The 13,365-nt window shown below is 38.5% G+C and overlaps 1 protein-coding gene across 1 annotated transcript in view; it reads right to left on the reverse strand.

Annotated features, from left to right (window-relative positions):
* Positions 1–6,763: 6,763 nt before the first annotated feature.
* Positions 6,764–13,365, reverse strand: part of LOC126814718 (uncharacterized) — a 66,831-nt gene continuing 60,229 nt past the window's right edge. The window contains exon 6 of the mRNA XM_056099637.1: positions 6,764–6,966. The gene's annotated coding sequence lies outside the window, so the exon portion shown is untranslated. The remainder of the gene's footprint in view (positions 6,967–13,365) is intronic.

Raw genomic sequence — 13,365 nt, forward strand, 5'->3', positions numbered from 1 at the left:
AATTGACAAATACTTTGTGTTTTCAATGTCGCAGATTTTGGATGATATTGACTACTTTAAGTTTAATTATTTACCTAATCTTATTCCTTTACATTTTATTTTCAGCTTTTATGATGATATACAGTATTTGGAAAACTTCAGAATGTCAAAATGTACATTTGAATATCTGTGCAGAATTTTGAGACCATTTCTTGAGAAACAAGTAACAAGTATGAGGGAACCAATATCTGTTGAGCGACAGGTAGGCTATTTTGCATTTTATGATCGCTGTATTGGTTGAGATATTCACTTCTGCTTGGAGAATATAAGAACATGCAACACATACTATTATTTTCTATGTTGGCCGCCTACTGATTTGGATTGGAAGTAGATATTTGTTTGTACATGTAGATCGATGGCCTTAGTAAAAAACAAATCTAGTTTTGTCAATTTAATACTAGACTGAATAATAGATTTTATCACTGAACTAAAATGATTGGAAATATTGAGAACAATCTTCTACCCCTCCCATTTAAAGTATGGTAACCCTTTTTTTTTAGGTTGGCATAAGTTTATGGGTTTTAGGGACCAATGCTGAGTACAGAACTGTGGCTGCATTATTTGGGGTTGGCCGGTCAACCGTGTCTTCAATTATACACATATTTTGTGAGTCCCTGATTTCGATCAAGGACAAATTCATTAAATTTCCATCAGGTGAAGAACTGAATAGAGTTGTAAATGGGTATCGGTCGAAATGGGGATTTCCAAATGCAGGTGGAGCAATAGATGGCAGTCATATTCCTATATTAGGACCGAGCATGAACCATGCTGACTTCCATAACAGAAAAGGGTGGTATTCCATCATTGTTCAAGCAGTTGTGAATGATCGTTATGAATTCACAGACCTAAATATCGGGTGGCCAGGAAGTGTTCATGATGCACGAGTCTATGCAAACTCCAAAATATATGCAAAAGGGCTGTCTGGGACATTATTTGCCGGCAAGATGATTGATGTCAATAATGTGCGCCTGCCTATCGTCTTGTTAGGTGATCCGGCTTATCCATTATCCAACTTTCTAATGGAACCATACACAGACAATGGACACCTGACCCCAAAACAAAAGACATTTAATTATAAGCTAAGTAGTTCACGCATGACGGTAGAAAATTCCTTTGGTCGCCTAAAAGGTCGCTGGCGCTGCTTATTAAAGCGATTGGATATGAATGTTGACAAGGTCCCCAATATTATTATGACCTGTTGCATACTTCATAACATATGCGAACAAGCAAAAGACCCATTTAGGGTTGAATGGCTAGAGGATGTAGCAAAGGGAGAAAACTAAATGCCTCAGCCAAATCAAAGAAACGAAGAGGCAATCAATGCAGACTGCACTAACATTAGAAATATCCTGGCTGAATACTTCCAGGAATAATTTAACCTTACAAAACAAATAATTAAGAAAGTAATAATTGACCATACTGTTACATACACTCACTACAAAGAATTTCTATGTGTATATGCCATCTTTTGTTTACTTTTATTGTTTCATTTTGTGTGTTTGCAGAAAACTAAAAAATGGTCAAACTAAATTGGTTTATTTTCATAATAAAAATCATACAACAGAAAAATAACTGATAATCTTATAACACAGTGGGTCTATTATAACTATATATACTATTCAAAAAAAGTAGGGGATATTTGATTTTGGGGGCATAATACTAAAATATGCAAATGACTACGAAAAAAGTCACTATAGAACCTAACAGAAGAAACATTTCCAGTTACATGTGACGCCCAAACGCACCAATAGCTACCGCATGGAATGCAGGTGATGCTTGGGATCATCATGGGGGTCCAACCCAAGATTTGCACGACTCTGACTTTGAATATTACAGTCATTGTGGCATTGAATTCCAGGGTGGAAACATCAGTTTAATTGTTTTAGTGACCAGAAAACAAATTTTGATATGCGTCGGCTTACCCAAAATGAAAGGTTACGTGCCCTTGGCATGCTACAGATCGGCACAACACAGGCGGTTGTGGCGCGGACGATGAATGTTTCTCAGTCTGTCATAAGCAGGCTATGGTCCAGATACCGTGATACACAATCTGTACAGGACAGACCACGCTCAGGTCGACTAAGGGCGACAACTCAAGCCCAGGATCGATTTATCCGTACCTTGGCCTTGAGAAATCGTGTCATCACAGCAAATCAGATCAGCGCTCGTCTTCAAACAGACACTGGTGTGAGAGTGAGTGGCCAGACGATTCGGAATCGACTGCACAGGGGTCACCTTCGCGCCCGACGTCCTCGCGTGATCCCTTGTTTGAGAGATCATCACATTCAGGCAAGACGTCGTTGGTGTAGGGATCGTCAACACTGGGATAATCGACGCTGGAGCAATGTGATGTTTTCAGATAGAGTCAAGGTTCACTGTTGATTTTTTGGACAGACGTAGGAGGGTGTGGCGTCGTCGAAACGAGCGCTTCCAAGACGTTAACGTCATCAGACATGATTGATTTGGGGGTGGTTCTGTTATGGTGTGGGGAGGCATCACTGTTGCTGGAAGAACGGCTTTACATGTTGTTGCAGGGCGTGTTACAGGCCAGTACTACCGGGACAACATCTTGGCAGTCCATGTTGTGCCGTTCGCACGACGTCATGGCCGCCGTTTCATCTTCCAGGATGACAACGCAAGATGTCACAGGGCCAGGATCGTTACAGGTTACCTCCAACAACAGAACATCACCACATTACCTTGGCCAGCACTGAGTCCCGACCTCTCCCCCATCGAGCATGTCTGGGACATGCTTGGACAGAGGTTACGTCAACGTCAACAACGTCCTGCCAATGTCCAAGAACTTGCTGCTGCGTTGCAACAGGAATGGGACAATCTGGACCAAAATGACCTTAGACGTCTCATTAGGAGTATGCCACGTCGGATCAATGCTTGTTTGGCAAACAGAGGAGGATTTACCCGTTACTGACTTGGTTGTGATGCTGTGGTAACTTTGCTGTTTGACCCCGGGTATCATTTTACCCTTATAATGGTCAGTCTGTGCCTTACTTAGTCTAACGATCATTTGGAATAAATCGATGAATGTGAACTTCATTTCATTTTGTCATTTGTTTCTTCGTCAGTTTCATTAGGTGACTTTAATAACACTTAAAAATCAAATATCCCCTACTTTTTTTGAATAGTATATGTGATCAGCTCTGGCCAAATGGTTGCTATGGAGTTCAATTTGTTTCCAAAATTTTCAATATCTTCTTTCTTAAAAGTAATATTATGGTACATTCAAATTTAAATATTCCAAGCATATTTCTAAGTCACATACTAATTTAAAGGTATTTGGATACAGAATTTAAATTGACACCTTTTGGCATCTTGATTTTTGATCCATGCATCTCATTAAGCCAGAGTTGGATTATATAATAAGAGGTCCAATTGTCATCTTTGTTGTCCATCATTGAAGAAGTGTATGTAATTAAAAATATACAGTGGACTCTTTCACTTTCAACATTGTACAGGACCGATACAATGCCGGATTATACACCATGACGGAATACTTAATTGTCTCAAAACCGCAAGTATTATTGTACCTCGAATACCAAAGTATTATTTTAATGCACCTTCGAATACCCAGAACTTAAAAATATGATAAACCTTTCTGTACATTTGAAACTTTATTATATAAAATTATTATGTTTTTACTTTGGGTGCGTACAAAACACTTGTGCGTCGTTATGAACAAAATATTATAATGATAGTGATTCTTCATCTCAGCAATTTATATTTAATGTTGCTGTATTTGACGTGAAAAAATCAAATGAAATACCAAGCACTCTCTTACAAGAAATTATAAAATTATCAAGGTTTTATTAACAAAGACTGACACATACTTTAAGCTCACCGATAATTGATTGCTTGTCGGCTAACACCCACTGATTGAAGGCCGGATTATCCAATGTTAATTCAACAGAAATCATTTAACGGGGGTCCCCAGATTGGTCTAATAATTCGGAATATTCCGAGTCCACTGTACAAGCCTACACTATAAAGTTATTGATCAATTTTTAATTTATGTCTTTCAATTAATGTATTAAATAAAAGAGAATTTACCATTTTTGAAAACATAACAGACTGTTTTGTTCTTATTAGGGGCTTATCAATTGACTTACAAAGAAGAAAACACCCACCTCATACCGTTTCGCATTATTTGATAACGATAAGAAGCCAAGTCAAAACTTTGCTTTAGATATAAACAAGGATTGTCCTGTGTATTCCCAGTTCAATTGCTAAATGCCATTGAAACAATTAATCTCATACTGGTAATTTAAATTCATAAAAACTGAAATCACATAAAACGTGTTACAACTACAGTTAACTTTCACAACCAAGTACATATATCAGCTTCATGACACATTTGATAATGATATGGATATTAATAATTAAAACATGGAAATAAATTTATTAAAACTTGAGCCATGGTAAAATGGAATGACAAATAAAATTCATGTATTTGTAGAAACAAAAATAAACTGTTATCAATGACAATAATTGCGCTACATGTCAGATATTTTGGCACAAAATGGTATATCTTGAAAATAATATGATTCAGCTTCATGATACATTAAGTTAAATGATATGGATATTAATAATTAAAACATGGAAATTAATTTATTAAAACTCTAGCCTTGGCACAATGGAATGATAAATAAAACTATGTATTTCTACAAACAAAAATTAACTGTTATCAATGAAAATAAATGCTCTACATAGCAGAACTTTTGGCACAAAATGATAGGTCTTGAAAATAATATGGTTTTATAAATTTGTATATGTGTGTCCATTAGCTCCTTGTAAAAATTGTGGCTGCGGAACATGTCCATTTTGTTGTTGAGAAAATTGATGCTGCTGAAATCCCTGATTGGCAAACAAACTCCATAATTTTAATTCATGTTGCCTATCTCTTTCCCTATCCTCGCGTCGTTGTTCCTCAGCTCTAAGTCGATCCTCCCGTCTCTGCTCTTTTCTAAGTCTCTATGAATCTGCCTCCATTCTCATTCTTTTTTCTTCGAATTCAAAATATGATCTTTCTTGTTCTCTTTGATAATTTATAAAGCTGGTTGTTGTCTCATTCAGAACACGTTGAATTATATCCTCTCTGTTTCTTTTTTTCTTTTCTGGTCCTGTAAGTAAATAAAATAACTCTTTAATGTTTAAATAAATGAACAATGATTGACAATTCGGGCCTCGAAATATCCCTTCAGTAACTAACCTGTCACTCTTAATTATCCAAAAACAACCACAATATTTACCATGGTGCCGTTACACATGTACTTCTGTGTAGATACTTCAAAATGCTATAGATGAAAACTTGTGTGGATGGTGTGTTAAAGTTCTTATACAATAATTGGGCGTGGTTCTGTCCCTGGAGGTCAGGCATGTACCAAAAGAAACCATATTGTAAAGGAATAATTAAATAAATGTGACATCATAATGAGTAGGCCTATTGTGGTCTGGAGTCAATTTCCTGAACATTAGTAAATTTAGTCCACCTACTTACTACCTGTCAGACCTGTCAGAGAACATTTCAAGTCCTGCATTTTATTTCCATATAGGTATACACCTTATTAAGTCACTCTTCTGTTTTGTTTTACCTATTCATGGCTACACTATTTTGAATCCGATCTTATTATGTATTAAAATCATAAACAAAATTCTTTAGGTAAATAATAGCTATATAAAGTAGTTAAGGGCGTTGTCACAGGTATGACTTTTTTGAACACCTATAATTTCTAATTTGATTGGGGGGATCACGTGGCTAAGTGGGTAAGACGCTGGCTCGCTAGCCTGGAGGTCGGGTGTTCGATCCCTGCATTGGCCGAGAAAGTTCATCTCGATTTTCCGGCGTGGTTTCCCTTTGTCAGTGATGCAGAACGGAGGGCCTGACAAGGACAGCTGCCTAGTCATTCGGATGGGACGAAAAACCGAGGTCCAGTGTACACATTGGCGTGCACTTAAAAGATCCCTTGGCAGTTGGAATTCGATATAAGAGTAGGCCGTAGCGCCGCTGCCCGGGCAAAATTTCCCTCATAGCACACTGTATGGCGTATGCCCGTCTTCAATTAGCCCAGGTTAGGTGCAGAAGAGTAGGACATTAAACCCCATTTCATTTCATTTTCTAATTTGATTGGGATACAAAATCAAATGTTCCGTGTACTTTATAACCAGTAAACATACCATTTGTCCTGCACAACACTCATCTATACGTACAGCTAGTTTTCAGTGGGATGTTATTCTAGCATTTTTTAAAATTTATATTGAATCACAGAAGGAATTAGTGACCGGTTTACCACGTTCTTAGACAGAAAGCAGCTCCAGTGTTGTACTCTTTTCAAATATTGATAACCATTTAGAATAAATAGCAACTGAACCTTTTTTTTCTGGCTGTTTACGGAGGACGGTTTCTGTAGGCTCATTTTCTTCATTTTCCAAATTGACTCTTGTTGGTTCCTCATCATTATCATCATCATCAAAATCATCCAAATCTTGTGTTTCTATAAAAATAAAAAAAAATACCATTATATAATTTCCATAAGTTTTGATTTTAAAACACTAATTCTCCAATGGCTATTATGCAAAAAAATTTGATTTAATTTGTTTTGTGTGTATATGTGAGTTTGATCCCATGTTTGTAGGCTTATATTGCCTGCCAACTATCGCATCGATTTAGTCTTGCTCCTGACAATATAATAACAATAACATGTTCGCTTACCTGAATTAATACTTGTCTCCAGAATATGTGTTGGACGGGTAGCGGGTCTGGTTCCTAATATTTTATCCATAGCGTCAAAAAACTTGCTAGTTTTCTTGCCACTCCCACTTTTATTGTTGTGGTCCTTTATTTTTTTTATAAGAATGCTTCATATTCTTTATGCGATTCTTGCAGGCGTCTGCAGATTTTCTGTACCCATTTTCCTGATAGATAGAAAATATAAAATAAATTTACTACTAGAATATGAGAAAACCGGGATTTATGAAAAATGCTTACGCTGTTATAAATAGTATTACTAAAAGAGAACTAAATTTTATTAACTTGTAATATACACAACTAAAAACAGTTGTTTATGTAACTGTAACTCGTGGCTTACTGTACTCCAAACAATAGAGGGTATGAGTCTTCAGATTTCTATTTAATTGCCTAACTATAGACACTCTGAATTTAAATTCGCTGTTAAATTGGACACATTCAAGAACACACTATTTTTTATACAACTTTTACAAAGTACAATTGTGTGCCCAAATTTTCCCAGCATTTGGTGCCCAAAATGGGGGGGGGGGCGCCCCCCCCCCCCCAGGTCGTACGCCTATGGACAAACAATGATAACTTGGCTGAGAATGAAGTAAATCAAGGGGTTTCCACATTTTGCTCCATCTGTCTAAGATACAAGAATTAACATTGTGAATGTGGAAATCTTTAGTGGTCTGTGACCAAATAAATAAAACTGTGCTAACAAAATGAAACTAGATTTGCCATGGTAATAATAATAATAAATAACTTAAAAACACCGATGATCACCGGAATTTACTTTTAAAAACATATAAACACCAGAATTCACTTTCAAAATATCAGAATTCGCCCGCAATCCCTTCCCTGTTTACATATATTTTGCATAATTAATATTAAAAATGAATTTCCTTAAATACACCAAAAATGACTACTACATACGCCTTTTAGATTTAATTTGGCTCCTTGTAAATTTCACATAATTGTTCATTTCGGGACTAACACTTGGTTCAATTATATTTCAATAATTCACATGCGCGGATGGATTTTTTGGAGAGGGGGCAGAGGAATCGGCTTACACTACATGAAGATCTGACCAGTTGTACTGGGAGGTCATGTCAGGTGTCATACAAACGGCTTTTGACCCTATGAAAGACATTGATTAATCAATCAGCTTTAACCTTTCTAGGGGTTTACCCACAGTTCCGTGAAGATCACGCCAAGAACTCGCCGTAACAGACCGCTTCATTAGCTAATTTCTCACATCAACTAGAACGCCTGTTACATAACAACTCTTCCAGTGTAGTAAAGAAAAGAAAACAAAATTTTGTACTATTAAAAAACATGAAACGAAATATGATTTATAAAGAGCCGTTAATACCTTCAATGTGCCTAAATATTTCATGTAGCATATAGTCGATCATGACTCGTACTGGCTTTATATAACTTTTGGTCATATATTCAATTGTGTCACCCCGTCCGTCCGCCCATTCGTCGGTCCGGCGTCCACAATTGCTTATGGACGCTCTAGAGGCCAAAGTAAATATCCGATTGACATTAAATTTATACACATTGTTTAAGGTCATGAGACAAAGAAGCCTATTGATTTTCAGCAATTTCTGATAATTATTGCCAGAGTTATGGCCCTTTATCACTTCAAAATATCTTGTAGATGCTCTAGAAGCTAAAGATGATATCGGATTGACTTCAAATTTACGCGCATTATTTGAGGTCATGAGACGAAGAATCCTATTGATTTTCAACATTTCTGATAATTACTGCCAAAGTTATGACCCTTGATCACTTTGAAACATCTTGTGACTTTCTAGAGGCTAAAGTTATCATCGGATTGGCTTCAGTTTAAGGCCTTGAGATGAACAAGTATATTGATTTTCAATGAATTTTGATAACTTGAACAGCTAAATCCATGATATTAAATGTTTCGTATACTAAACGTTAGCATGGGGCAGAACTTCATTCAAACCAAACAAATTTTAATGATTTTCTAATAATTAATTGATGAGTTGTTACTCTTAATCGGATATTAGTGTATTATAATTGTTTCATTACTAAAAAAAGTAAAAATATGTGACTGCCCGGATGATTTAGCTGCTGTGGGCGTATCTTTCGTTGCCTGGTAACCTATCTTTTTCATTTTGAGGAAATCTGTTGTCTGCATCACTACAGTCCAGGGACTGTACAGGGGAGCTGGATGGCCGAACAGTTAACGTGTGCGTGTTGTATCATAAGGTCTGTCATTGAGTCAACTGGCGTGGTTTCGAGTCCCCAGTTGTACGTGACAAGGAGTAGGGTCGCTCGCCAACCTCGTGGGTTTTCTCCGGGTCCTCAGATTTCCTCCCACTACTAAAGACCCCTACGCGCAAGCGAATTATTGACATAAAATTAAACCATATATGTTTGTCCCGAAATTACCTAGTTTGTGTCGAGTGGATGTTAAACCTCATTTCTCTCTCTCTCTGTCTCTCTCTCATTTATATTATGAGATAAAAAAGTTCATTGTTGGTGGCACAGAGATAAACTGTTCTAATGATTACCATGGGAACTGCCAGATCCAAGTTATAAACCATAAAACTACACTGTTTTTTAATTTTAAATGTAAATATTTTTAGATGATTTATATAGAGGGGGTGGGTGGAGCTGCAATTTTAAGGCCCTTCTGACTTGGGGAAAGCCCCACATAATTGGTTAGATTTTCGAAAAATACATTTTCCATGCATGGAACAATATTTCTGGTAAGTTGCAGCCATTTAACTAATGACCATATAAAAAGTCCCATTTTTAGGGCGTGGCCAGGTGGGCTTTAGGACCATCTGACTTGAGGAAAGCCCCAACATTTTTGGTTAGATTTTTGAAAAATATGTTTTCCAAGTATGGATCTTTGTTTCCAGTAAGTTTCAGCCATGTAACTTGTGACCATATAAAAAGCCCCATTTTTAGGGTGTGGTCGGACATACTTTAGAGCGATCTGACTTGGGGAAAGCCCCCAAATTTTTGGTTAGATTTTTGAAAATTGTATTTACCAAGTGTGGATCTTTGTTTCTGGTAAGTTTCAGCCATGTAACTGATGACCATATTATTAGCCCCACGAGGCGATATTGGGTGTGGTCTGACTTGGGGAAAGCCCCGGAAATTTGGGTTAGATTTGTGAAATATTTACTCCGACTATGGATACCATTGTCCCTACAAAGTTTCAGCCATGTAACTTATGACTTAATTTTAGGCCTACTTTAAGGTGCTGCTGCGGCTATACGCCCCACCAGTGCCCGATCCGACCAACTGATTTTTACTCGTACGGACACCTGCTACGAATTTGGGTGTTCAAACCTTTTGTAACTGATGACCATATTATTTTGTCATTAGCTCCTGGACTATAAGGCACCTGTCACTGACAATATCAGGCACCGATTCAGGCTTTGTCAGACACTAAACCTCTGATGCCTGTCATTTTGTCTGGCACTGATTTGTCTTTTTTATTGATATTATTAATACATGTCCGGCGCTAAGTTGAAAATGTCAGGTACATGTACTCTTTCATTAGTGCCTGACATTTTGTCAGGTACACGTAAAACCGTTATTTCCAGGCAGGCCTGTGTACATTTGTTGTAAATTGTGATTTCTGTGTCTTGTGTGTGGTGCAGTAGCAGATATTGGACAAGACCAGTCGATTTACACTGGCCGAGAAAGTTCACATGGATTTTCCACAGGGTTCCCCCTAGTCACTGGTGCAGAATGGGGACGGGGGGAGCCTATAAAAGAACACTTGTCAGTTTGATTCCAAATCAGAGTAGGCCGCTGTCCGGACATAATTTCCTGCATAGCACACCGTATGACATATGCCCATTTTAATTAGCCCAGTCAGAACAGAACAGTAGGACATTAATCTTGATTTCATTTCAAACATTTAGAAATATTTTTTCTCTATTTCAGATAAAACAAACTGATCAGGAAAAACAATGAAATGAAATGGGGTTTAACGTGCTACTGTTTTGCTCCTTAACTGAGCTAATGAAGACGGGCATACGTCATAAAGTGTGATATGAGGGAAATTGTGCCCAGACTGCGGCGCTACAGCCTACTCTTATATCGAATTCCAACTGCCAGGGGATCTTTTACGTGCACGCCAATTTGTACACGGCACCTCGGTTTTTCGTCCCATCCGAACGACTAGACAGCTGTCCTTGTCAGCACTCCCCCCCCCCCCCCCCCGTCCTGCGCCACTGACAAGGGGAAACCACGCCGGAAAATCTGGATGAACGTTCTCGGCCAATGCAGGGGTGGTGAAGTTCAAGGTAGACAAGTGAAATGATATGAAATAAGGTTTAACGTCCTACTGTTCTGCACCGACTGGGCTAATGAAGATGGGAATATACGACAAACAGTGTGTTATAAGTGAAATTTTGCCCGTACAGCGGAGTTGACACTTATTTCGAATTCCAATTGTCAAGGTTTCTTTAAGGTCCCCGCCAATGTGTACAAGGGTCCTCGGATAGTCATCCAATCAGAACGACTGTACGTTGCCACTTGTCTGTACCACTGACAAGGAGGAAATACGTCGGAAAAAAACGATGAACTTTCTCGGTCAACGATAATGAGACCTCCAGGTGAGCAAGACAACGTCCTACCAACTGAACAACCGTGGTGTCCTTTTGAAACTTGACAAAGTGAAATGAAATGAAATTTAACGTCTTACTTATCACCACCGACTGCAATGAGGGGCCTACTTTTATTTCGAATTCCAGTTGTCATGGCTTCTTTTACGTGCCCGACAACGTGAAGACTGTACAATTGCCCTCATAGTACACTGTATGGCGCATGTCCGTCTTCATTAGCCCAGTCGGAGCAGAACAGTAGGACGTTAAACCCCATTTCATTTCATTTCTTTTCTAAATATTGAGCTGGAGATTTTGATCGCAACTTTTTTTGAGTTTTTCCACCGGTAAAACGAGACTATACTATACCCTCAGTCAACCAGTCCCCTCTTACTTTATGACTCATTGGAAAATAAAACGAAACGCGACATTTTGTGTAGGTTTATGAGCCGGATGAGTGGGAGGGGCAGAAATGATGAGCCCGAAGAAAAAAATCTTTTGGTTTTGCAACCGAAATCCCATGTTATGTCCACCCGAATTCCAATCAACCAATCAATCAGACTTTGGCATTGACCTGACACCAGAAATTTCACATCCCGGGAAACAAAGCTCATGCCCAATAAAATGTGGCGCATAAAGCAGAGTGACAAGTCTACAATGGCTTTAAACACTGTGTATTTTACTGATTTAAGATTTGTACCCATAGATCAATTGTAAATAATTTGGATTCCCGAAAACTTGATAATAAACAAAATGGTGGATATCTGAAAGTGTCACACACAATCCAATTAAAAGACAGATCCTATTTCGTTTCGTTTTTTTATAGTTCAAAATTTCGTTTTACTTGTCTTTACTACACTAGGATCTGGAAGAGTTGTTATATTTTTTTATTTTAAATGTTAAGTGTGGTACTTGAGCTTTATCTCCGAAAGGAATGTTTCTTAAGAGCTGAAAATGTCATATAAATTAAATTGTGGTAAATCTCTCGACATTGCATCAACACGACATTGCATCAACACATCGTGTACAGGAGCATGGGAATATACACAATGTACACTCCCTCTCTCTCTCTCTCTCTCTCTCCCTCTCTCTCTCTCTCTCTCTCTCTCTTATATTCATTCATCATATAACAAACAGACAGTGCTAGATTCACATGTGGGCTTGGCAGGCTGAAACCTAGGAGGGTCTCAAGATATGAGGGTCATCGGGCCAAGATATGGGTGAGTGGAGGGTGGGGAGGCTCATCGGGCCATGATAGGGGTGGGGGGGGTCATCCGGCCAAGACGGGGGGTGGGGGGTCATCGGACCATGGTGTATAATATTTTGACTGTAGTCTTAAACATTTGTCACTATCCTCGACAGTGTTTAACGGACATTTTGATCTTCCTGTTGTCGTGAGGGTGGGGTGGGGAGGGGCTTCCTCTAAATCCAGCAATGCCAACAGAAAGACAGACAGAGCTAACATGCAATGTGTCTGATTTAATTTAAAAATTAGTTGCCAGTTTGTTTTGGATTTTTTTTGGGGGGGGGGGGAAACTAGAAACGGAAGATTCGTATGAAAACCGGGGAGCCACAGTGGCTAAGTGAGAAAGACGCTGGCTCGCATGGATGTAGCGGGTTTGATCCCGGTGTTGTCCAATGTTCCGTGAACACATTGGCGTGCACGTAAAAGACCCTTGGCAGTTGGAATTCGATCGATACTAGAGTAGGCCGTAGCACCAAATGGCGTATGCCCGTCGTCATTAGTCCAGTTGTAGCAGAACAGTAGGACGCGTCTGGATAAGCGGTTTTGACGTTCACGTCCAAACGACTAAATATCGCGAGACACAGTACATACATTGCATACAAACATGGACTTCTATTTCGGAGACTTTGTTAAAATCGGGATGCTCTCTTTAAACCCGATTTCATTTCCGGATGAAACCCAACAGATTGAACAGGTAACCTTATTAAACCTTTGTCAGGTACAAATGTGATATC

The sequence above is a fragment of the Patella vulgata genome, chromosome 3 (assembly GCF_932274485.2).
Source record: "Patella vulgata chromosome 3, xgPatVulg1.2, whole genome shotgun sequence".
Classification (NCBI taxonomy): domain Eukaryota; kingdom Metazoa; phylum Mollusca; class Gastropoda; family Patellidae; genus Patella; species Patella vulgata.